Source organism: Mustelus asterias, chromosome 3 (assembly GCF_964213995.1).
Source record: "Mustelus asterias chromosome 3, sMusAst1.hap1.1, whole genome shotgun sequence".
In the NCBI taxonomy this organism is placed as follows: domain Eukaryota; kingdom Metazoa; phylum Chordata; class Chondrichthyes; order Carcharhiniformes; family Triakidae; genus Mustelus; species Mustelus asterias.
The window spans coordinates 153,736,713-153,760,426 of NC_135803.1; the positions used below are offsets into that span (position 1 = coordinate 153,736,713).

The following is a 23,714-nucleotide window of genomic DNA, read 5'->3' on the forward strand; positions in this document are numbered from 1 at the left end:
ACACATAGGGAGAGAGGAGAGAGAGACACAGAGAGAATGAGAGAAACACACACAAACATACACACACACACACAGTGAGAGAGAGGCATAGAGAGACACACACACAGGGAGAGAGAGACAGAGACACACACACACAGACCCAAACATGGAGAGAGAGAGAGATACGCAGACACACAGGAGAGAAAGAGATACATAGGCAGAGGGAGAGAGAAACAGACAGAAGGAGGGAGACACACACACACAGGGAGAGAGAGAGAGACACATAGACACACACACACACAGATACAGAGAGTGAGACACACACACATACACACACACAGGGAGAGAGACAGACAGAGAAAAAGAGAGAAGACTTACAGTGAGATATAGAGACAGACACAAACTCAGACACACACAGATGCAGAGCGACAGACAGGACACACAGGGTGGGATTTTCCCCCCATCCCTGCATAGTGTGTCTAGTGACTGCGGAGATGGCCCACCATTAGCCAGCGGTGGGATCTTCCTGTCCTGCTACTGTCAACGCCTTTTCCCATTGTTTGCACCCTGCACCGACAGGGAACCCACGGCAGCAAGAGTGAAAGATCCTGCCGGTGGGAATGGCTGGAAAATTGTAGCCATAATGATACACAGAGGGAGAAAGGAGAGAGATACACTCAGAGGGAGAGAGGGAAGAGACAAAGAGAGAGGACACAGTGATACAGAGAGAGAGAGAGACAGGGTGAGAGAGAGAGAAAGAGAGAGAATGAGGGGTTAAACAAACAGATATGGAAAAACACACAGGGAGAGAGAGAGAGAGAGGAGAGAGAACACGTGAAGGAGGGCAGACGGACAGACGCAGGCACAACACACTGACAGAGAAAGAGAGACAGACACAGGGGGAGAGAGGAAGAGAGAGAGACAGACAGATGCAGACACAGGGAGAGAGAGAAACAGACAGACAGATAGATGCAGACACAGACACATGCACAAACACTGACACACATGGAGAGAGAGGAGAGACATACAGACATGAGGAAAGAGAGGTAGGAGCAAAGATGACACACATAAGGGGTTAAAACCTCTCCATACAAATAAAGCTATAACCAACACAAAAAATCTTTCGATACATGTCCATTTCTTTCCTGGGATTTATCATTTAGATAACTAATGATTTTCCAGTACATTAGAAGATGATTTTCAGAAACAAAGCTGTGGCCTTTTCCACCCAACTCAGTCCTCAACTCCCCGCCCCGAAGCCTTGCTACTATCCTCGTGGTGTACTCCATCTCCCAATCTTGCCCCTATCCTGCCCTCTATCCCTCCCTGTGGTTCCAGACTTGGTCATTGTTCCACGTGCAATCAGAAACAAGAGCAGAGTGTTCGCCCCGTTTGAATTAAAGACACAAGACGGTCTACGGCTGACACCCACCCACTCTAACACAATGGACTCTGATTCTAGAATCCTCTGTAACCGCCTGGGAGTCCAACATGCTTCCCAGGATCAACCCTAACTCAGTGGGTGGCATCTGTGGCCGTCTCAGGAGGCTGAAGGTTCAATCCCCACTCCGACGCCTCAGCACATGATCAGCCGTCTACACAAACCCAGCCACCCAAGCCAAAACAAAAATAAAGGCCAGCATTTATATAGCACCTTTCACAGCCACATTCCCAAAGCACATTGCAGCCAATGAACTGCTTTTGAAGTTGTAACGCAGGAAACGCAGCAACCAATGTGTGCATAGCAAGATCCCACAGACAGTACTGTGATAATGACTGGATAATCTGATTCGGTCATGGTGATTGAGGGACGGAGGAGGTAACTCCCCGTGCTGTTCCTCAGGTAGTGTCCTGGGATCACTTGCATCCACCCAAGAGGAGGGCTGGGGTTCAACATCTGATCTGGAAAATGGCACCTCTGACTGTGCAGCACCTTCTCAGCATCGCGCCGGAACTATCAACGTAGATTACTGCAGGTGACCCAACCTGAACCTGCACTGGTGTCACAGCGTTAACATTGGAAAATGTCCCAAAGTGCTTGACAGGAGGGTTAGCAAGTGTTCCCCATTTCCAAAACCTTTTTTTCAAAACAATAAATAGGAGTGTTCAAAGCAAACAGAAAGACAAACCTTTCTCTTTATGTATGGCCCTAAAATCGCTCACAGGAAACGCTTGTCAATTCCTGGTGCATTGCCATGGCTAAAAACAAAAGCTTCTACTGTCAAAACAGTCAGCAACATCCAAGTGAAAAGTCACAGATCATTAAATATCCGAGCTTACTACGCCAAAATCAGAGAACAGCATAGCAGAGAGTGAGGTCATTCAGCCCATTGTGCTTATGATAGCTTTTTGAAAGGACTATCACAGAATGATACAGTGCAGAAGAGGCCCTTTGACCCGTTAGAACCATAGAACCATAGAAAATGTCAGCTCAGAAACAGGCCTTTTGGCCCTTCTCGTCTGTGCCGAACCATTTTATGCCTAGTCCCACTGACCTGCACTTGGACCATATCCCTCCACACTCCTCTCATCCATGAACCCGTCCAAGTTTTTCTTAAATGTTAAAAGTAACCCCGCATTTACCACTTTATCCGGCAGCTCATTCCACACTCCCACCACTCTCTGCGTGAAGAAGCCCCCCCTAATATTCCCTTTAAACTTTTCTCCTTTCACCCTTAACCCATGCCCTCTGGTTTTTTTCTCCCCTAGCCTCAGCGGAAAAAGCCTGCTTGCATTCACTCTATCTATACCCATCAAAATCTTATACACCTCTATCAAATCTCCCCTCAATCTTCTACGCTCCAGGGAATAAAGTCCCAACCTATTCAATCTCTCTCCGTTGATTAGATTTGATTTATTACTGTTTCATGTATTAGTATACAGTGAAACGTACTGTTTCTTGTGCGCTTTACAGACAAAGCATACTGTTCATAGAGTACATAGGGGAGATGGAAAGGAGAGGGTGCAGAAGTAGAAATGGTCAAGAGCTTCAAGTTTTAAGGTGTCCAGATCACCAACAACCTGTCCTGTTCCCTCCAAGCCAACACTATAGTTAAGAAAGCCCACCAACGCTTCTACTTTCTCAGAAGACTAAGGAAATTTGTCATGTCAGCTACGACTCACACCAACTTTTACAGATGCACCATAGAAAGAATTCTTTCTGGTTGTATCACAGCTTGGTATGGCTCCTGCTCTGCCCAAGACCGCAAGAAACTACAAAAGGTAATGAATGTAGCCCAGTCCATCACTCAAACCAGCTTCCCATCCACTGCCTCTGTCGACACTTCCCGCTGTCTCGGCAAAGCAACCAGCATAATTAAGGACCCCAAGCACCCGGACATCTCTCTTCCACCTTCTTCGGTTGGGAAAAAGATACAAAAGTCGGAGGTCACAAACCAACCGACTCAAGAACAGCTTCTTCCCTGCTGCTGTCAGACTTTTGAATGGACCTACCTCGCATTAAGTTGATCTTTCTGTACATCCTAGCTACGACTGTAATGCTACATTCTGCACTCTCTCCTTTCTTTCTCTATGAATGGTATGCTTTGTCTGTATAGCGCTCAAGAAACAATACTTTTCACTGTATACTAATAGATGTGACAATAATAAATCAAATCAAATCAAGAATGTAGTGTCACAGACATAGCTAGGATGTAGAGAAAGATCAACTTAGTGCGAGGTAGGTCCATTCAAAAGTCTTGATTTGAGTTATAATTGCCACATGTATTAACATACAGTGAAAAGTATTGTTTCTTGCGCGCTATACAGACAAAACATACCGTTCATAGAGAAGGATACAAGAGAATGCAGAATGTAGTGTTACAGTCATAGCTAGGGTGTAGAGAAAAAGCAACTTAATGCAAGGTAGGCCCATTCAAAAGTCTGACAGTACCAGGGAAGAAGCTGTTCTTGAGTCTGTTGGTACGTGACCTCAGACTTTTGTATCGTTTTCGCGAAGGAAGAAGGTGGAAGAGAGAATGTCCGGGCTGCTTGAGGTCCTTGATTATGCCGGCTGCTTTTCCGAGTTATCGAGTCTGCACTGACAAGTGTAAAACACCTGACCTCCCACCTGATCCCACTCACCAGCACTTGGCCCATAGCCTTGAATGTTATGGTGTGCTAAACGCCTCATCCAGGTACTTATTACTATCCCATCAATCCCGCTTACGTAGTCATTCCCCAAAACCCTGTGGAGGCTCCGGCTTTATCTGCAGGCCGACATCAGTCCCGAGGGCTGAACGTAGTGGAGGGGGCAAGCAAAGAGTGAGACAAGTTCCTGACTGGGGGTCATCCGTCATAATAGCTTCCGTCCCTTTCTTGGTAAACTTGGCTCACACCCAGTAAAACCTCTTTCAGGAAATCAATTGTATTCCACTTCTCTGGCCAAAGTAACATGAAAACACGGGATGACTGAGCAAGGATAAACAGGATGTGCTGCACAGTTGGAAGATAATGGCCCTTCGCACTGGCCCAGCACAACACCAGAGGGACGAGGCTAGCTCTGCGAGATGTAATCTCACTCAGCTTCGGATAAAAAAACAAAATGTAAAACAAATCTACAGAGCAACAGCATGCCGGAGCACCAACAGAGAAAGAGAAATTGGAAACTGGGCAAAAGAAAACGAAAGAGATGACATTGTCCAAGCGAGCAGTTAAACGGCGACTCTTGGGGTGATATAGGATAATCCCACTGCAACATTTCAAAGCGCAGGGAACTCTCCCCAAAAGTCCTGGCCGATATTTATCCCTCAACCAACATCAACCCAACGGCTGGTCATTTATTTCATTGCCGGCTGTGGGATCTTCCTGTGCACAGATCTGTTGCTGTGCTTCGTACAACACAGGGCAGATGAGGCAGGGAGTACAGCGAAGGTTTACCAGGCTGATTCGTGGGATGGCAAGTCTGTCATATGAGGAGAGACTAAGTCAGTTAGGATTATATTCACTGGAGTTTGGAAGAGTGAGAGGGGATCTCATAGAAACTTATCAAATTGTAACAGGGTTAGATTCAGAAAGAATGTTCCCAATGGTGAGGGAGTCCAGAACTCATAGAACATAGAACATAGAACATTACAGCGCAGAACAGGCCCTTCGGCCCACGATGTTGCACCGACCAGTTAAAAAAAAAAACTGTGACCCTCCAACCTAAACCAATTTCTTTTCGTCCATGAACCTATCTACGGATCTCTTAAACGCCCCCAAACTAGGCGCATTTACTACTGATGCTGGCAGGGCATTCCAATCCCTCACCACCCTCTGGGTAAAGAACCTACCCCTGACATCGGTTCTATAACTACCCCCCCTCAATTTAAAGCCATGCCCCCTCGTGCTGGATTTCTCCATCAGAGGAAAAAGGCTATCACTATCCACCCTATCTAAACCTCTAATCATCTTATATGTTTCAATAAGATCCCCTCTTAGCCGCCGCCTTTCCAGCGAAAACAATCCCAAATCCCTCAGCCTCTCCTCATAGGATCTCCCCTCCATACCAGGCAACATCCTGGTAAACCTCCTCTGCACCCTCTCCAAAGCCTCCACATCCTTCCTGTAATGTGGGGACCAGAACTGCACACAGTACTCCAAGTGCGGCCGCACCAGAGTTGTGTACAGTTGCAACATAACGCTACGACTCCTAAATTCAATCCCCCTACCAATAAACGCCAAGACACCATATGCCTTCTTAACAACCTTATCTACTTGATTCCCAACTTTCAGGGATCTATGCACACATACACCTAGATCCCTCTGCTCCTCCACACTATTCAAAGTCCTCCCGTTAGCCCTATACTCAACACATCTGTTATTCCTACCAAAGTGAATTACCTCACACTTCTCCGCATTAAACTCCATCCGCCACCTCTCGGCCCAACTTTGCAACCTGTCTAAGTCTTCCTGCAAACTACGACACCCTTCCTCACTGTCTACCACACCACCGACTTTGGTGTCATCAGCAAATTTGCTAATCCACCCAACTATACCCTCATCCAGATCATTAATAAATATTACAAACAGCAGTGGCCCCAAAACAGATCCCTGAGGTACACCACTTGTAACCGCACTCCATGATGAATATTTACTATCAACCACCACCCTCTGTTTCCTATCCGCTAGCCAATTCCTGATCCAATTTCCTAGATCACCCCCAATCCCATACATCTGCATTTTCTGCAGAAGCCTACCATGGTGAACCTTATCAAACGCCTTACTAAAATCCATATATACCACGTCCACTGCCTTGCCCCCATCCACCTCCTTGGTCACTTTCTCAAAAAACTCAATAAGGTTAGTAAGGCACGACCTACCTGCCACAAAACCATGCTGACTATCACCTATCAATTCATTACTCTCCAAATAACTATAAATCCTATCCCTTATAATTTTTTCCAACATCTTGCCGACAACAGAAGTGAGACTCACCGGTCTATAATTCCCGGGGAAGTCTCTGTTCCCCTTCTTAAACAATGGGACAACATTCGCTAACCTCCAATCTTCTGGTACTATACCAGAGGCCAACGACGACCTGAAGATCAGAGCCAGAGGCTCTGCAATCACTTCTCTTGCCTCCCAGAGAATCCTTGGATAAATCCCATCCGGACCAGGGGATTTATCTATTTTCAGACCCTCCAGAATATCCTGCACATCCTCCTTATCAACTGTAATACTGTCTATTCTACTCCCTTGCAACCCAGTGTCCTCCTCAGCTATATTCATGTCCCCTTGCGTGAACACCGAAGAGAAATATTGGTTCAATGCCTCACCAATCTCCTCCGGTTCCACACATAACTTCCCTCTGCCATCTATAACTGGCCCTAAACTTGCCCTAACCAACCTTCTGTTCTTGACATACCTATAGAACGCCTTAGGATTCTCTTTAACCCTATCCGCCAAAGTCTTCTCATGTCCCCTTTTAGCCCTTCTAAGCTCGCTCTTCAACTCCCTCTTAGCCAATCTAAAGCTTTCTAGTGCACTACCCGAGTGCTCACGTCTCATCCGAACATAAGCCTCCTTTTTCTTTTTAACCAACAAAGAAACTTTTTTGGTGCACCACGGTTCCCTAGCCCTACCAATTCCTCCTTGCCTGACAGGGACATACCTATCACAGACTCGCAGTAGCTGCTCCTTGAAAAAACTCCACATGTCGGACGTTCCCAGTCCCTGTAATCTCCTAGTCCAACCTATGTTTCCTAATTCTCTCCTAATAGCCTCATAATTACCCTTCCCCCAGCTAAAACCACTGGCCCGAGGTTCATGCCTATCCCTTTCCATCACTAAGGTGAACGTAACCGAATTGTGGTCACTATCACCAAAATGCACACCAACTTCCAAGTCTAGCACCTGGTCTGGCTCATTTCCCAGCACCAGATCCAATATAGCCTCACCTCTAGTTGGCCTGTCTACATACTGAGTCAAAAAACCTTCCTGCACGCTTTGAACAAAAACTGACCCCTCTAACGAGCTAGAGCTATAACAATTCCAGTCAATATTAGTCAAGTTAAAATCCCCCATAACAATTGCCCTATTACTTTCACTCCTAAGCAGGATTGACTCCGCAATCCTTTCCTCAACCTCTCTAGAACTTTTAGGAGGTCTATAAAAGACTCCCAACAGGGTGACCTCTCCTCTCCTATTTCTAATCTCCGCCCATACTACCTCAACAGATAAGTCCTCATCAAACCTCCTCTCTGACACTGTGATACAATCTCTGACCAATAATGCTACCCCTCCCCCTCTTCTACCTCCTTCCCTACTTCGACTAAAACATTTGAACCCCGGGACCTGCAGCATCCATTCCTGCCCCTGCTCTATCCATGTCTCTGAAATAGCCACAACATCGAAGTCCCAGGTACTGATCCACGCTGCAAGTTCACCCACTTTATTGCGAATACTCCTGGCATTGAAGTATACACATTTCAAACCCTGCTCCACCCCACCTCTGCAATGCCGTGCATTGCAGTCCCCATCCATGCATCCCTCACTTTCAGCCCCACTACTCAGGATCCCTCGGGGTCATAGTTTGAGGATAAGGGATAAACCTTTTAGGACTGAGGTGAGGGGAAATTTCTTCACCCAGAGGGTGGTGAATGTGTGGAATTCACTACCACAGAAAGTAGTTGAGGCCAAAACGTTGTGTGATTTCAAGAAGAAATTAGATATAGCTCTTGGGGCCAAAGGGATCAAGGGGTATGGGGGGAAGGGGGATCAGGATATTGAATTCAATGACAGCCATGATCAAAATGAATGGCGGAGCAGGCTCGAAGGGCCGAATGGCCTCCTCCTGCTTCTACATTCTATGTTTCTATGAAGTGAGAGATCTTGGCATGCAAGTGCACAGGTCCCTAAAGGCAGCACTACAGGCAGGTAAGGTTGTAAAGACGTATGGAATGCTCTCCCACATTGACAGAAGTGTAGAAGGTAAAAGTAGGGATATAATGATCATAGAATCCCCAACAGTGCAGAAGGAGGCCATTCAGCCCATCGAACCTGCACCGACAACAATCCCACCCAGGCCCTATCCCCATAACCCCATGTATTTACCCTGCTAGTCCCCCTAATACTAAGGCATAAGACCTTGGTGAGGCCACAATTGGAGTATTGTGTGTAATTCTGGTCACCACATTACAGGAAGGATGTAATTGATCTGGAGAGAGTGCAGAGAAGATCTACTAGAATGTTGCCAGGGCTGGAGAATTGTAGCTGCGAGGAGAGATTGGAGAGATTGGAATGGTTTTCCTTGGAATAGAGAAGGCTGAGGGGTTGACGTGATTGAGGTATACAAAATTGTGATTGGGAAGAAATAGAATAGACAGGAGGAACCTGTTTCCCTTGGCAGAGAGTTCAACAACCAGGAGTTATAGATTCAAGATAATTGGCAGTATTTGATTTGATTTATTACTCACACATGTATTAGTATACAATAAAAAATATTCTAGGTGTAGAGAGGACATGAGGAGGAACCTTTTTAAACGCAGAGGGCGGTGGGTGTCTGGAATTCACTGCCCGAATTGGTGATGGAGGCAGAGACCCTAAACTCTACCTGGACCTGCACCTTAAGTGTTGTAAGCTACAGGGCTATGGGCCGGGTACAGGAAGGTGGGATTAGAAAGGGCACCTGGGTGTCCTCAGGCTGGCATGGACAAGATGGGCAGAATGGACTCCTTCAGTGCTGTAACGTTTCTATGGTTCTAACAATGGCAACACTTCAGAAGGTGTTGATAAAACCTCTTGAGGTGTCCTGAGGTTGGGCAGGAGGCTATAGAAATGTAAGTTCTTATTTTCACACCAAAATTCAGACCTGGTCAAGGTATTGAAGCTAGCTCAATTCAACCGGATCCGGGTCACAATTTGCTCACTTGTGGGGGCGGTGGGGGGGGGGGGGTGGGGGTGGGGAGGGGGGGGAATGCTCAGCTTGGTTTGGGGTGCAGAGGGCGGAGTGCCACAAGACCATGCCAACGTCAAATAGAGGGACCTATGTAGGGTCTGTACGTGAGGAGATGGTCGCAAGCATACCCTCCCACCCACCCACCCACTACCACAGCCCCCAACTGAGATTGAAATCCTGACCCACAGCATCAGCTTGGATCAAGTTGGGACCATTATCACATCCCAAGTCTGCGGGTTCAAGCCCCACGGCAGAATTTGGCATGTGATTGAGGCAAAGGCACGTGTGTGGGGAGCACTGACAAGGGGTCCCAGCATTCCAACAGGACCATAAACCGAGGTTAAAGAGTCACGATGGAAAAATGGCAAACACTGGTACTCGGGGAGCAAAGGATCAAATGGGCGAAGGAACTGCCTCCAGTCCCCTGTGGCCAAACTCACGTCAGGTTCAATCATCACATTGTTTGATGGCAGCACAGTGGTTAACACTGCTGCCTCGTAGCACCAGGGACCTGGGTTCAATTCCTGGCTTGGGTCACTGTCTGTGTGGAGTTTGCACGTTCTCCCCGTGTCTGCGTGGGTTTCCTCCGGGTGTTCCGGTTTCCTCCCATAGTCCAAAGATATGTAGGTTAGTGGATTGGCCAAGTGAAATTGCCCTTTAGTGTCCCAAGATGTGCCAGTTAAGGGGATTAGCAGGATAAATGCATGGGGTTACGGGGATAGGGCCTGGGTAAGATGCTCTGTCAGAGAGTCAGTGCAGACTCGATAGGCCAAAAGGCCTCCTTCTGCATTGTAGGGATTCTATGGGCGGAATTCTCCACCCGACTGTCAATGGGGTTTCACATTCTCCGCAACCCGCCCGCTAAAATTCCAGTGGCGGGTGGGATAGGAAAATTCCAGCCTATGATTCTATTTATTCCTCAGAGGTGCGCATGGCCAGAAACTGCTGCCTTCCTGAACTTAAGGTAACGACTTGGTACAAGGCAGAGCTTTTCCACACTGCTTGTGAGGTCAGGTACAGGACCGAATCATAGACAGGCCCAAACCCCGGACATTTCCTTCCCCAAAGGATAATAACCTCAAGTGCCCCGTGGACTGACCTGCACCAACCAGAGCCCACACACACACTGTAAAATGTCAGAGAGAAAAACATCAAGGCACAAAGGAGGAATTGGCGGATCCGGGGACATTTTAAGATGGTTTCCGATGCAGTGATGTTGCTGAAGGAGATACTTGTTTTGCATGCTATGATGATGAAATGCATTTCCTAATTAGGGCTGAAAGGATAATGATGGATTTAAACTATGATATATTACATCTTGAACGTTCTGCTAACTCAGTGCTTACACAACATGATGGACCATCATCCGGAGCCAAGTAATCTTCCTCCTGGGCCTTTTTAAACCTGGCAACATCGAGATTTACCAAAGACACAGGCTGCTTGATGGGAATTAAAAATCCTTCATTGCGCGCAGAACTTAGCATCGAGAATTAAAAGCTCGCACCGTGGCCAGCCTTTGTTTTGAAGGTGTTTATCAGGAGATGGCAGGAGGGACCGCAGGAGAATGGCAGTGAAGTGGGAACTCCTCTCATCCCAGCTCAGGTCCATCTCTGCTGCTCTCTCTTTGCTATTGCACGCTGTCGCTGTTTAAGATCATCACTGGGACAGCCCCAACCTTGGCCGTGTCCACAATGGTGCATCTGAACAGGCAACGTCAGTTTCCACTCACAGCGTCCACCTCGAGCTCATTACCACCTCCCTTTCACCTCTCGGAATTGTCCAACACCCAGTGCTGGGTGAGCAGAAATTTCCTCCAGTTAAACAGGGGGAAGGTTTGAAACCACTGCCTTTGGTCCCTGCCCCAAGCTCCATTCCCTAATTCCCCATTCCACCCTCCCCCTAGCAACATCGAATCATAGAATCCTTACAGTGCAAAAGGAGGCCATTCAGCCCATCGAGTCTGCACCGACAACAATCCTACCCAGGCTCTATCCCCTATGCATTCATCCTGATAGTCCTCCTGACACTAAGGGCCAGTATATCTTGGCCAATCCACCTAACCCACACATCTTTGGGAAGAAACCGGAGCACCTGGAGGAAACTCACGCAGAAACAGGGAGAATGTGCAAACTCCGCACAGACAGTGACCCAAGCTGGAAATCGAACCCGGGTCCCTGGCGCTGCGAGGCAGCAGTGCTAACCACTGTGCCACCTAGATGCCTGTTAAAAAATGTGCACTTCTATCTCATATCACTTACACTCATGCACGCACTCCAGGTAAAAGACAGGATTAGACTCAACAGTCTTGGTCGAAAAGTGAACCAAAACTCTCTCAATGATTGGCTGCTTGGACGTGAAATGAAAATTGATTAATGCCCTTTGAACCACACCCAAGCAAATGTCAATTTCTTCCTGTAACTCTGGCCTGTTCAGCAATGCCTGGATGGCTTTGCTCCATCATTGGCAGCCATGTCTTCAACCGTCCAGATCATCACACTCTGGAATTTCCTCCTGAAACCACATCATCTCTCTACCCATCTCTCAACTTCTAATCTCCCTCTTTGGCCAGAGTTTTGGTCGCCTGTCCTGATATTTTCTTATAGGACTCAGTGCCAACTGTTAATGCTACTGTGAAGTGTCACGGGATCTTTCGCACAAGGTACTATATCATAGAAAAATGATATAGTACCTTGTGCGAAAGATCCCGTGACACTTCTATATAAATACAAGTCGTTGCGTGTGGCAGATGGGGAAAATGGGACAGGGGTAGCAAAGGATTCCACAATTTGACATTCCACAGGGGACGACACGGTGGCACAGTGGGTTAGCACTGCTGTCTCACAGCCCCAGGGACCCGGGTTCGATTCCTGGCTTGGGTCACTGTCTGTGTGGAGTTTGCACGTTCTCCCCGTGTCTGCGTGGGTTTCCTCCGGCTGCTCCGGTTTCCTCCCACAGTCTGAAAGACGTGCTGGTTGGGTGCATTAACCTGAACCGGCGCCAGAGTGTGACGACTAGGGGAATTTCACAGTGACTTCATTGCAGTGTTAATGTAAGCCTTACTTGTGACGAATAAATAAACTTTAAAAAAGCCCTCTTGTCACTTAATCTCCCTCATCTCTCAAATCGTACCCCGAAATCTTTCCTCCCCATCCCCTCCCTCAGAACAAAGTCAAAATCCAGGTCAGGCAACATCCGTGGAAGAAGAAACAGGGTTAACTTGTCAGGCTGATGACCGTTCCCCAACACTCTGATGTTGCCAGACCCAACGCACCATTTCCCATTGTTGTGCAACACCTTCTGTGAATCAAACACTGCCTCCTAATGGCTGGAGGTATTGCATGCAACTCAAAATGTGCATGGACAGAAAGTCAGTGAATAAATACATTATTGCCAGATTTCTCACCATCAAGAAAGTTTAAAGTTTATTTATTATTGTCACAAATCGGCTCACATTAACACAGTGAGAAGTCTCACAACACCAGGTTAAAGGCCAACAGGTTTATTTGGATTCATGAGCTTTTGGAGCGCTGCTCCTCCATCAGTTGAGTGGCACTCTCTCCCCACTCACCTGGTGAAGGAGCAGCGCTCCGAAAGCTCATGATTCCAAATAAATCTTTTGGACTTTAGCCTGGTGTTGTGAGATTTCTTATTGTGCCCACCCCGGTCCAACCCCAGCATCTCCATATTAGGCTACATTAACACTGCGATGAAGTTACTGTGAAAATCCCCTAGTCGCCACACTCTGGCGCCTGTTCAGGTACACTGAGGGAGAATTTAGCACGGCCAATCAACCTAACCAGCACATCTTTCGGACTGTGGGAGGAAAACGGAGCACCCGGAGGAAACCCACGCAGACACGGGGAGAACGTGCGGACTCCGCACAGACAGTGATCCAAGCCGGGAATCGAACCCAGTTCCTTGGCTCTGAGAGGCAGCAGTTCATAGAATCATAGAAACCCTACAGTACAGAAAGAGGCCATTCGGCCCATCGAGTCTGCACCGACCACAATCCCACCCAGGCCCTACCCCCATATCCCTACATATTTACCCGCTAATCCCTCTAACCTACACATATCAGGACACTAAGGGCATTTTTTAGCATAGCCAATCAACCTAACCCGTACATCTTTGGACTGTGGGAGGAAACCGGAGCACCCGGAGGAAACGCACGCAGACATGAGGAGAATGTGCAAACTACACACAGACAGTGACCCGAGCCGGGAATCGAACCCAGTTCCTTGGCTCTGTGAGGCAGCAGTTGCTAGCCAGCGTGCCACCCTATCTTTTGCATCACCTGATAAATGTCACATTGTCAATGGTCAACAATAGGGGTGAGGCGTGGTAAAAGGCGTTGGTGGTTTAAATCCAGTCTGAGCCACGGGGATCACAGTCTCCTGTGCCTGCGAGCAGTAAAGATCAGAATAGAATGAATTCAGGCAAATCTAGGAACTACCTCCCAGCAGACAAAGATCCACAGCAGAAAGCTGGCGTTCACTCAGTACTAACCTGCCAGTTCAACTGAAAGGCCAGAGAGAAAGTCACAAACTAATGACATGCTGTCACAATAGGTGGGGAGCATTATCTTGTGTGGGGCTGCGGTTGATAGTTGAAGAGTATTATTAAGGGCAGGATACAAAGAACTTTGGCTTGCATCAGTCCTAGTGTGTATCCACCCAGGGAGTGCACATCATTGCTCAACCTGCCAGGGAAAAATTCACACACAAAATAGTTTCTCAAACACGATCGTCTCTTAATCCTGAAGGCTGAACAGCTATATTTAAAACAAAAATCACTGGACTGTAAATTATAAATGAGCTTAAATGATCCCTACTGGGTGTATATATAAACCATAAACTGGGAACTTTAATCCATCTGGACTAACTGGTCATACAAGACGAGCAGTAACCAGATAGGCAACATCCGACAGTTTGCCATCAATATCAGCTCTGGTTTATCTTACTTAGTGTTGGCCAGCAAAGCGAGGGTTAAATATTTGTGAGCACGATAGTTTGGTTGGTCGCCGCTTCCAGCTGCGGGATCTTGCTCAGCAGCGTCCCGGCTGAAGGGTGGAACTTGCATTCCTCTAGCGCCTCAGGACTTACAATGCTTCCAAAGTACTTTATCGTCCATAATGTAGGAAATGCAGCAGCCAGCATAATTAAGGACCCCACACAGCCCGGACATTCTCTCTTCCACCTTCTTCCGTCAGGAAAAAGATACAAAAGTCTGAGATCACGTACCAACCGACTCAAGAACAGCTTCTTCCCTGCTGCTGTCAGACTTTTGAATGGACCTACCTTGCACTAAGTTGATCTTTCTCTACATCCTAGCTATGACTGTAACTCTACATTCTGCACTCTCTCCTTTTCTTCTCTATGAACTGTATGCTTTGTCTGTATAGCACGCAAGAAACAATACTTTTCACTGTATACATGTGACAACAATAAATCAAATCAAATCAAAAAATGTGCACAGTATGAGCCCAGAAACATGAACACATTTCTAAAAATAAAAATGATGTTTAATGAGGAAATAGAAGCTCTGTCTGCCCTCGCAAGTTTAGCTGTAAGTTCTGGTCCTCTCCATTGTAGAGCAGCGCAGTTCCTCCCTGATTTTAAGATGGATATTTATCCCTCAACCACTGCTTGGGAGGCAGTGGCGCACTGGTATTGTCACTGGACTAGCGATCCAGGGTAACGCTCTGGGTTCGAATCCCACCACGGCAGATGGTGAAATTTGAATTCAATAAAAATCTGGAATTAAACGTCGACTGATGACCATGAATCAATTGGCATAAAACCCCATCTGGTTCACTGATGTCCTTTAGGGAAGGAAACCTTCCATTCTTACCTGGTCTGGCCTATGTGTGACTCCAGAGCCACAGCAATGTGGTTGACTCTCAACTGCCTTCGGGCTACTAGGGATGAGCAATAAATGCTGGTCAACCAGCGACGCCCATAATCCCATGAATGGATAACAAAACTGACTGCTGCTTTTGCAATCAGGTTACTGCAGTGCACTCATCACGAGGGAAGGAGAGCGAATCAGCGCCTCCTGCTGGTGAGTGTACATGTGGGCAGCGATGCTCTTCCGAGGGAAACTGGCAATCGCCCATCGTGTTCATGTGAAGGACGCCCATTTGAAGCAACTGCTGGAGGCAGCTGGACTCCAGTGACAGGCTGAGAAACCATTGAGATGGAGACTGAGAATGCGTTTGTACACAAGGAGGAGACTCTGAGTTTACACAGGATACATGGCACAGAAACAGGCCATTCGGCCCCACTGGGTCCCTGCTGGTGTTTACAGTCCACTCGCGTCTCCTCCTATTTTTCTCTTTGATTTGATTTATTATTGTCACATGTATTAGTATACAGCGAAAAGCATTGTTTCTTGCGCTATACAGAGCAGACCGTTCATAGAGAAGGAAAGGAGAGAGTGCAGAATGTAGTGTTACAATCATAGCTAGGGTGTAGAGAAAGATCAACTTAATGCGAGGTAGGTCCATTCAAAAGTCTGATGGCAGCAGGGAAGAAGTTGTTTTTGAGTTGGTTGGTCCGTGACCTCAGACTTTTGTATCTTTTTCCCGACGGAAAACTTGATCCAACTCGATCATTGTAACCCCCTCTATCACCCTCTCCCTCATAAACCAGTCTGGCTTTCCCTTAAATGCGTCGATGTTGATCGCTTAAACCACCCCCTGCGAGAGCAAGTTCCACATTCTCACCACTCTCTGGGTAAATAAGTTTTTTTTGGATTCCGATTGGATTCTTTTGGGCCCTATCCTACATTGATGCTCTCCAGTTCTGCTCTTCCCCCAACAGAGGGAACATTCTCTCTGCAGCCACTCCACCAAAACCTTTCATTGTTTTTAAAGATCACCACTAGGTCATTTCTCTCGCCAGGAGAGAAGAGACCCAGTTTGTAAATTCATTCCTGACTGTTTGCCCCTCAGTGTCAGGGGGATTAGCGAGGTAAATAAGTGGGGTTACGGGGATAGGGGCTGGGTGGGATTGTTGTCGGTGCAGACTCGATGGGCCGAATGGCCTCCTTCTGCACTGGAGGGATTCTATGACTCTATTGAGGGCACTGAAACACCCAGCTCCCCAGTACAGAGGACACAGTTTCCCCAAACAAGGCTATTGAAGGAAGCCAGCTGAGTAAATGACTCAGAGAGTGTAACCTCCGCAGTCAGCAAGGTCTTCAAGGTATGACAGGAGAAGGAGCTAAGAACGGAACGGTTAACGTAAACCCAGCGCATCACAGCATCTCTGCAGTTTGACACACACACATGCACAGCGCAGATGCACTTGGGAGTTCAGCTTGGGCAGTCTCGTTTCAGCAGTGACTGTGCAATCACAAGGCATGTTTAATACACCAGGGGTCAAATACGTTCCCCAGGAAGCAGTGTTAACCCATCACAATCTCACTTTCTAGGTCATGCTCTCAATGTATCTCAATCTGTTACCCACCTCACACACCAAGACTCACCTACCCCCTCATCCCCCAGTCAGTGTCACACCCCAGAGCCACACAACCCCTCTGCAGACACAACCCTAGTTTGATGGCTCAGTGTGAGGTCTGCTTCTCCACAGAAATGAAATATCAATGTCTCTTGGACGGCACGGCAGCACAGTGGTTAGCACTGCTGCCTCACAGCGCCAGGGACCCGGATTTGATCCCTGGCTTGGGTCACTGTCTATGTGGAGTTTGCTCATTTCCCCCGTGTTTGCGTGGGTTTCCTCCGGGTGCTCTGGTTTCCTCCCACAGTCCAAGAATGTGCGGGTTAGGTTGACTGGCCATGCTAAATTACCCTTTTGTGTCAGGGGGACTAGCTAGGGTAAATGCATGGGGTTATGGGGTTAGAGCCTGGGTGGGATTGTGGTCAGTGCAGACTCGATGGGCCGAATGGCCTCATTCTGCACTGTAGGATTCTATGATTCTTACACATTCCAGCCCATCATACTGTGCTGGAATTGCAACACAACATTGCGGCGAGACTGAGGGAGTCTTGTTTGCTTCAGGTGGGACCCACCCAATTGTGATGCTAAAATCTCCTGAAGCACTTCTCACCATTCTGCTGAACAAAGGTTTATCTTTCAATCACCTCCTGAAACTGACAGGTCACCCATGGAATTTTTTCACCCAGGCTGCACGCAGGCTTCAGGAGGTCTTGTGACCCAATTATTAGCCTTCGAGGCAGAGGCTGTGGGTTCAGGTCCCACCCCTGGGCCTGATGGCCATGCACGGGTTGCCTTCATAACCAGGCCAACAGGTTCGTACTCAGATTTAAATAATAGGTCAACATCCTTGACACAATTCGGCCCATCATGCTGTGCTGGGATTGAAACACAGCACTGCACTCAAATTCCAGGCTAATGTGGGAGGGGAGTGGGTTAAAGCAACAGGGGAAATAAGAGATTATACAGATCCAAAGATGTGCAGGTATGGTTGATTGGCCTTTTAAGTGTCAGGGGGACTAGACAAAGAACAAAGAAAAGTACAGCACAGGAACAGGCCCTGTGGCTCTCCAAGCCAAAAGTCATGTATGTAGCCCAATCCATCACGCAAGCCAGCCTCCCATCCACTGACTCTGTCTACACTTCCCGCTGCCTTGGCAAAGCAGCCAGCATAATCAAGGACCCCACACATCCCAGACATTCTCTCTTCCACCTTCTTCCATCGGGAAAAAGATACAAAAGTCTGAGGTCACATACCAACCGACTCAAGAACAGCTTCTTCCCTGCTGCTATCAGACTTTTGAATGGACCTATCTCGCACTAAGTTGATCTTTCTCTACACCCTAGCTATGACTGTGACACTACATTCTGCACTCTCTCCTTTCCTTCCCTATGAACGGTATGTTTTGTCTGTATAGTGCACAAGGTACATTTCACTATATGTTAATACATGTGACAATAATAAATCAAAAAAGCCTGTGTCGATCATGATGCCCTAACTAAACTAATAAAAAAGCCTCTGCCCTTACTCGGTCCGTATCCCTCCATTCCCTCCCTAGTCATGTACCCATCCAGATGCCCCTTAAATGTTGCTAATGTGCCTGCAAGGTGAATATGTGGGGTTACAGGGATAGGGCCTGGGTGGGATTGTGGTCAGTGCAGGCTCGATGGGCCGAATGGCCTCTTTCTGCACTGTAGGGATTCTATGATAATCCATGGGGGTGATATGTGAAACTGCTTTGAAACAGCCAGGAGAATGATCCAAAAAGCAAAGATGAAGGTGACTGCGGCCGAGGTCTAACATAAAATCCCTACAGTGCAGAAGGAGGCCATTCAACCCATTGAATCTTTGTCTTTTAAAAAGCATTTGGACAGTTACATGGTTAAGATGGGTATAGAGGGATGTGGGCCAAATGTGGGCAATTGGGACTAGCTTAGGGCTTAAATAAAAAGGAGCGGCATGGACAGGTTGGGCCGAAGGGCCTGTTTCCATGCTGGAAACCTCTATGACTCTACACTGACACTCCCACCCAGGCTCTATCCCTGTAACCCCACATATTTACCCCACTAATCCCTCTAACCTACGTATCCCGGGACACTATTGGGCAATTTAGCATGGACAATGCACCTAACCCGCACACCTTTGGAGTGTGGGAGGAAACCGCAGCACCCGGAGGAAACCCACGCAGACACGGGGAGAACGTGCAGACTCCACACAGACAGTGACCCGAGACCGGAATCGAACCCGGATCCCTGGAGCTGTGAGGCAGCAGTGCCTAACCACTGTGCCATGGAAGGCAGAAGACCGAGTATTAACTTGTAAATCCTTCCAGCACACCCCAGTGACAGGCGGTGAGAGTGGGAGAGATTCTGGGGTCAGCCGGTGTGGTGGAAAGAAATTGGAGGCTGTACCGACTGCAAAAGTAAAAAGTGCACGTTACCACAGCAACCCGGGCACCCTGAGTGATCTGTAACTGCACCACATGCAGATTGCAGGCAAGTGTGTGTGTTAGACTGCCAGACACCCCGTCTTACAGCCTTCACTGCACCCAGACATCACTCTGGTCTCCCTCCCTCCTTCACACCCCCACAGCTGCCCTTGTCCCAGAGTTAAAGCTTCATAAAATACACCATCCGCCACATCTTCCCGGAACCCCTTGAGGAGCCTGGCATCAACATTCCACAGCCTTTCTTTAAAAAAAACTAAAATTCTTTCTATTTTCAGCTGCAGTTTGGATGGTTTAAGCAGGCGTTCCAGGGCTGGCTACTAATAGCTTTGTCTCCAGAAGGTTCCCTCCCTCCCTCCCTGTCTGGAGGGTTACTTGGACATTTCACACTTTCCCAGCACACCGCCAATCTTTGCAGAAACAACAGTGACTCAAACATTGCAGCAGTCAGTCTGGGAATGTATAAACAGATCCAGACGGAACAAAACGCTGAATTATCCCCCGGGTTTGCAGTGGGGAAGGAGGGGGGGATACGGAGAGTTGTTGGAATAGGGATCGGGGTGAGTGGACATGTGTGATCTTTTGTCAAAACCGTGTTCATCCGCCTCTCTGCCCTGTGACTGTTCCGGGATTTCAACATCCAGGAACGCATCGTTGAGTGGAGGCACTCTCCTTCTCCAGATACAGCCACAGTTAACAAATCCAGCACCAAATACTTCAATATAACCCCAACAGGATTGGGGGAAGGGGGGGGGGGGGGGAGAGAGAGAGAGAGAGTCAGTCAGGAGCAGAGAGAGACGGGGCAGTGAGAGAGGTAGAGGCTGTGAGGGGGCAGAAAGAGAGAGTGTGCGAGAGAGAGAGTCAGGAGCAGAGAGGGAGAGTGAAACAGGAACAGAGAGAGAGGGGCAGAGAGAGAGAGAGGAGGCAGAGAGAGAGGGGGCCGAGAGAGAGGGGCAGAGAGAGAGAGGGGAAAAGAGAGAGAGGGCAGAGAGAGGGGGCAGAGAGAGGGGGGGGCAGAGAGGGGGGGCAGAGAGAGACAGACAGGGAAAGAAAGAGAGACGGGCAGAGGGAGAGAGATTGGCGCTGAGAGGCAGAGAGACAGGGAAAGAGAAAGAGGGGGCAGAGGAAGAGAGAGAGAGAGACAGGGGCAGACAGAGAGATATAGAGAGTGTCAGGGGCACAGAGAGACAGAGGCAGAGAGAGAGACAGGAGCAGAGGGGGGAGAGAGACAGGGGCAGAGGGAGAGAGATTGGCGCTGAGAGAGAGGGGGGCAGAGAAAGAAGGGGGTGGCAGAGGGAGAGAGAGAGGGAGAGAGAGACAGGGGCAGAGGGAGAGAGACTTGTGGAGCGAAGGAGAGGCGTCGGGGGGGGGGGTGCAAGGAGAGAGAGAAAGACAAAGACAGACAAAGGTGGGGGGAGAGAGACAGACAAACACAGTGTTTACAGACTGGAAGATCCTCCCTTCCAATCGAGCTGCTGTGACTATAATGCGGCTTCGCACAGATTGGTGTACCTTGAGGATGTGATGCTGGCTATAACTGCTCCCACACCCTGAAGCAATATCTGCTGCCATCCTACCTGGACCTACCTCTCACCTCAGCTCCTGTACACAGAGCCGGGGGGAGGGGGGACACCCTAACTCTGGAGCCAAATCCCAGGCACTGCTCATCGAAACAAGGCAGCTTCTGCCTCTCTCATCCCCACACCACCAGCTGATTGAAAGAGGGAACGTCTTATTTCAATCCTCGTGTTAAAAAATATCTGGGCAGGCAGGGGGAGCTTGAGCCGGCTTGCTAATGCTAAAGAAATTCTCAGTCCTGAAATGCGTAATGAAGATTGATTCTGTTAAAGACTGTTTCTCATTTCATATTTCCTCTCACACACACACACATTCCCCACCTGAACCTTGATCATTTGGGAACCCTCACAGAGAGAGGTACAATACATTTATTGGGAATAAATCAGGGAGATTGAAACCGTATCGACTATTTCACACACTGATCTGTCAGATCCACCCCATACACATGCCCGCTATACCCTGTTAAAAAAACACCTAACATTTAAATATATTATATATTTAGAAACAGCGTTTAACAGACTTAGCGATTAAACAGTCCTTAACCCCGGACATAACCATTAAAACTAGGAATCGTTATTATTTTTAAAGCAAAAATTCCTCAGATCCTCCTCGACGTGTCTTTACACAAGAATAAGATCACTTCTGTACAGAAAATGAGATGGTTTTTTTTAAAGTCACAGTTCGCTCCCCAGCGAGAAGTTCAATCGGGTGAAAGTAGCGAAGATTTTCTCAGGAATGTCAATTTCAATCCCGCCGCGAAACTCAATGTGACACAATTCTGACATTTCAGTCCATTTCTCCCCCCTTCCCAAACCCCTTCACCCCCTTCCCCGCCCCGCCCCCCTTTCTGCCAACAAGGAAATCTCCCCACATCCTCTCTCCACAAGAGGGGAGGGTAATATTATGTAAAGAAAAGACAACAATGTAGCCCTAGCTAAATGTATCAGACATGGAAAAATAAATGTGCAGATCAAAAGTACTCACTTAGAAACAAGTTGATTTTAAATCTCTCTTGTCTGGGGCTGGATTTTGACAGGGATTCACCGACATGGTGGAGTGTGTGCTTTGCAAACACCCTGGGTGTCGGATCCCTCGCTTGTGTGTGTTGTCCAGATGCAGAGGGAGAGAGGGAGAAGAGGGGGGCATTAAACACATCGCTCACTCGCTTCGATCAGGGCTTTCAAGAAGTCCACTCAGTGGAAATTCCTCCCCTCTCTCAGTTTAAACTACATGGACATTCCTCCCTTCTTTTCAACTACAACACACACACACACACACACACACAGCGAAGGCATGCGGCACCGCAGATCAGAAAATAGCTTCGAAATTCCAAGCAATTCCCTTCTGTTGTTCCAACTTGCTAGCTTTTAGCTCTGGAGATGAAAACTAGTCTCATTTGGGGAAAAAATACTGCATTGAAACACCCCCCCCCCCCCCCCCCGACTGCTTGTTGCCAACTTACACAAGCCAGAATCGCCCAGCTCTCTCTCTCTCTCACACACACACAGACAAAACCCCAGTCCAAGGAAATGCATCACATTTTCTTCCCCCCACTGAAGCATTAAAACTGTTGTAACAAAGAAATCACACATGGATACGAAAGCCTGACTCGTTCCTCTCTGCCACTTTCAGTCTCAGAAAGCTGGCAATCTTGTATCTTTCTTTCATTTGAGATGTTGTACAATGTACCAGAGGCAAACAGGCCGGATCGCAGTACTTACTGTGTGAATGGCTGAGTGTCCTTGCCATAATTAGCTCCCAGCACAGTTCCTGCTGCTGCTCCTCGCCACTATCTAGGTGAATGGAATGTAACTCCAGGCATCCAATGGGAACCCCAGCCTCGCTCTCGCTCTCACTCCCCGGCAGAGTGCGATCCAAGCACTAGAGGGAGCCGGTCCCCACCAGCAGCCCGCATTGCCATACAGCACAGCACTGAGCCTTAAAGGGGCAATGCGCACACACACGCTCACAGCACACCCAGTGCCAGCACTGAGCCTTAAAGGGGCAATGCACACACAAACACACATTGCCGGCACTGAGCCTTAAAGGGGCAATGCATGCATACACACACATACACACAGTGCCAGCACTGACTCTTAAAGGGGCAGTGCATGCATGCATACACATACACACAGTGCCAGCACTGACTCTTAAAGGGGCAATGCATGCATACACACACATACACACAGTGCCAGCACTGACTCTTAAAGGGGCAGTGCATGCATGCATACACAATGCATGCATGCACTGCATGCATACACACACATGCATGCATACACACACACAGCCAGCACTGAGCCTTAAAAGGGCAATGCACACACACACACACACACACAGACACACAGATCCAGCACTCTTAAAGGGGCAATGCAAATACATAGCACACAATGCCAGCACTGAGTCTTAAAGGGGCAATGCACACACCCAGTGCCAGTAGAACCTTAAAGCACTGAGTCTTAAAGGGGCAAGGCATATACACACTGCCAGCACTAAGTATTGAAAGGGCAATGTGCACACATGCAAACAGACACACACACACACACAGTGCTGGCACACACGTACTGCCAGCACTGAGTCTTAAAAGGGCAATAAACAAACAGACAGACCTTCCCCCACACACTTGCAGCACTGAGTATTAAAAGGGCAACGTGCACACACATAACAGACACAGAACCAGTGCTGAATCTTAAAAGGGCAAGATAAGAAAGACAGAGAGGCATTCAGACACACTGCCCACATTGAACTTTAAACAGAAATGCACATGCAGGTTAATACACACAGACATAATCTCACACCCACACACACTGTATTAAGTGTTGCAAAAGGGGAATACATAGGCACACTCAAACACAAGCTTAACAGACACACTCTGAC

At 48.0% G+C, this 23,714-nt stretch overlaps 1 protein-coding gene across 1 annotated transcript in view; it reads right to left on the reverse strand.

Moving 5' to 3' along the window:
• LOC144491732 (plexin-A1-like) overlaps positions 1-22,657 on the reverse strand; it is a 524,825-nt gene extending 502,168 nt beyond the window's left edge. Inside the window, exon 1 of the mRNA XM_078209962.1 lies at positions 22,562-22,657. The gene's annotated coding sequence lies outside the window, so the exon portion shown is untranslated. The remainder of the gene's footprint in view (positions 1-22,561) is intronic.
• Between the last annotated feature and the right edge of the window lie 1,057 nt (positions 22,658-23,714).